Below are 3,841 nucleotides of genomic sequence, written 5' to 3' on the forward strand. Positions count from 1 at the left end.
AGATTCAAAACGTAACTCCCTGATGGCGTTCTAATTTTTCGTGTATCCTATGCCTTTCCTATCGCCTCTTTAGTCTTATAAGCTAATCGAAATTGCATTTATAATTTTTATTAATTAAATTATATATATAATTTAATTAATTATTGTAGTGATTACAATACAAACAACAATCGCAATGATTAATTCAAAGTTCCGTTCTTCATGCAGGATAATCTAAACTGATCGAAGAATAAGAATGCACTTACAACATTGTATCTTTAGAAACCTTTTGTGAATAATTATAAATGGAACTTAAGACCGATCAAAATAAATCAAGTAAGAAAAAGAATCCAATTTTAGTCAAAATAAATCTTAGTGTTTTTATAATATTTATATTTGCAATAAATCTATAGATTTATTGTAAATACATTTTTAGTTTTATAAATAACGCGCTGATTTGTTTTACAGAACATAAAACGCAATTATAAACTGAAGCCGAAAGTAACATCACTTCCATACATTTCTTCCTTACGCGCGAGAGGGTGGCCGAGGCTTGAGATTTAATAGGGTGCTTTCCGCCACTTGTGAAGCCGCGCAACGAGATCCGCCGCCGGCTGAAGTATAATTAGTCATGCTATACAATACCAGTGACATAGATCGAGTGCATAACTATATATTTGTGTATATCAGGAGACGCGGTAGTGTCTCCGGCCATGTTCAAAAAACTACTAGTTAATTTAAGTTTAAAAGATTAATAATAGACACTACAAGTCTCTTATCCCGAGCCACTAAAGTCCATTTTTCGGGGGTGCATAATTTCTAAAATATAAAAAATTTTGAATCGCACTTAATATGTCATGAAAGTAATTTGAGCTAAAAAAAAATTGTAAATCGGTCAAGCCGTTCTGGAGATACAAGCGGTCGAAAAGTGGTGATTTTAATGAAAAATTAAGAAACGTCTCCTTCTCCGTCCGTCCGTCCGTCCGTCCGAAATTATAACTTTTTAACATCCCCTCTCACCTTTCACTCACACCTCCACCATATTTGACCCACCGCACCCCTTCCCCTTCCCTTCCCCCCAGCATCCACCCCCATCACCCCTCTCTTTTGACGTATTTAACTCTCTTTCGTTATTATAACTTTTTAACATCCTCTCTCACCTTTCACTCACACCTCCACCAACTCCGACCCACCGCACCTCCTCCCCCTCCCCTCCTTCTCCACCCACCCCCACCACCCCTCTCTTTTGTCGTATTTCACTCTCTTTCGTTTTATATAATATTATTAAATCATATTTTTTATATATTGTGATATATTTATATTCTAAAAAATAAGTGATATCCTAAAAAAATCATATTATAAAAATGAATTATAACTTTGTAACATCCTCTCTCACCTTTCACTCATACCTCCATCAACTTCGACCCACCCCTCTGTTATTCCGAAATCAATAATGTATTAGACTCGAATTGAAGCTCGTAATACGTTGTTCAATATACGTATATATATATTTACCGCGCACTATGTAGGGTAAACCCGGTATATACGCCGCACCTATCAAAAACTTAATTTATCAATTATTATTTACTATATTTAAAGCAAATTAATTATACAAATAGAAACTTTATATCATCTACTACTATAAAAAAAATATTAGAAATCCAAAATAATTTATTTTCCATATTAAAAAGTAACTTTTTCAAACCCCTGCATTTTTGCCATTTATCCCATAGGGGGGGGATAATATGGCCACTCATATATAATTCATAAGAAAATCACAAATAATCTATAAATAAGATGTAAAATGACGACGTAACTTGCATTTGTTTATTAATATATGACAATTTTTATTGTTCAGAATGAAAATTGGAATACAAATAGGTCTTAATATAATTTTTTAAAATAACTTCAAATCTTTGAAAATAATCTTCAAACGTTTAAGATTTATCAACATTTATGCATTAATGCAAAATATAATTGTTAGAATTAACAAAAACTTCTTAAATACAGCGTCTGTGTTGCGGCACAGCATCCCGCTCACTAAAAATGCCGTATATCCCAAATAGATGAGATATATATGACAACTAATTAAACAAACAACACAGGAGCAAAGCACTTGTATTTTGCTATACAACATGCTTTACTATTCCTCTACACATATGTATTGCAAAATAACCACTAAGTCTTTTACACGCTCTATAATAATCATTTTATGTAGATTATAAATTATGATGGCACTACTTATTACAGTAAAAAATCGATTTAACTCGCAATAATTTCATTAATATTAACAGTAAAAAACTGAAATCATAACAAAATACTGATATACCATAAAGGCATGTAACAAAGTAATTGACGGAAAATTATCCCCACTCCTTCTATTTTTTCTGACCTCTACGGCGTATTTCCTGACGCGGCTTATATACCGGGTTTACCCTATGTGCAAGCACAACCGGTGTCGCCGTTTAAGAGCGGGTACGGGGGATGTTTGGTAATTGCTGGGATATATGGGTAAAAGAATCATTCTTCGCGATACGGTGAGACGTGAGGAATATCTCAAATCAATCTTAAGAAGCACGGCGGAGAAAAACTTCGAAACTTCTAAATTTCATTAAATATGCGTTCCCATTTACAAGCAATGAAGAGCAATTTAATTTTCTTTTGATGAAGGAAATTCGTAAAAAAAGCGATCGCATTTATTTTATCACGGTTTTATATACCGACGCGTCAAGGATTTAACGGTGCGCACTCATGTTAAATGCAATTTTGGTGAAAAATGGATCAAGTGCACGCTGTGGATCTGTATAACTTTTACCGTTACACCAAGTGGCAGCTTGATATTGGTATTGATATTGATATTGATATTGGCACCTGCACATGACACTGAAATTCACATTTCAATCATTTATCAATAAAGATCTCAATCTCCAAAATGGATGCTCCGAAAAATTCAGTGAATCGCACTCTGAATGTGCTCTTTAGCATTAAAAATAGTGATTTTTTGATACACGATTGTGAATTGAAAAATTATTCTTTCTTTCCTTTATATTGATATGTTAGAAATTATACCCTTCGTTAAAGAAAAATGTTTTGAAACGAGATTTAACCAGCTAGAGCAATTTTTTGTGCGTGGAAAAGCGAACGTTTTTATCATCAATTCGAACTGGATATGGATACATCAAACAGATCGTTTCAATCGATTTAGCTATTTGATCGGTACAGCTGACACATGCCTGCATGCGCGACCGTTTACATTTTTTTTTTTTTTTTGCCAAACGCGATGATCCAAGAGAATTCCTTTTTCCATGCCGTTTCGGCAGAGATAGCGTAAGCTTGTTACATTTTCGGTGCGCAGATCGTTCTCTTCGCTCGCGTTTAAAACGAAGGAATAAACACGTCCCGTCTCTTATGAAGCGGCAATGTAACGTGATCTTTCGTTTTATATAACGAGCGTGGCGTTATCTCGTCGATTCGGCATTCAATGGGATCGCGTGGATAATACGATTAAATCATTCCGGCCAAAGGGCCGAAGATCGTTAAGAGAACAAAATAATCGGAACGTGTGAAAGAAGAGCAAATACAGTATTAGAGCGGAAAGAATAGCGGGATGGTAGATTCTCGTTTCCCGCGGGCGAATGTGGGTTATCGCGGTTTATAGACGTAATTAATAATGCGTTGCTATTTTTACGCAGCTGTTGCGATTAAATGGCAGCCGCGAGTTAGTCCCGGTTGAAAGAAAATCGATAAGGTCATAATGTGGCCGTAATGTTGCGCGTAAAAGCGATGCGGGTTTAAGTAAACAGAGGCGTTAAAATGAGATATCCGTTTACTTTCCTCCACAGCGAGAAGCGCCGACGAAATT

The sequence above is a fragment of the Cyphomyrmex costatus genome, unplaced genomic scaffold (genome assembly GCF_001594065.2).
Source record: "Cyphomyrmex costatus isolate MS0001 unplaced genomic scaffold, Ccosl1.0 scaffold169, whole genome shotgun sequence".
NCBI lineage: Eukaryota > Metazoa > Arthropoda > Insecta > Hymenoptera > Formicidae > Cyphomyrmex > Cyphomyrmex costatus.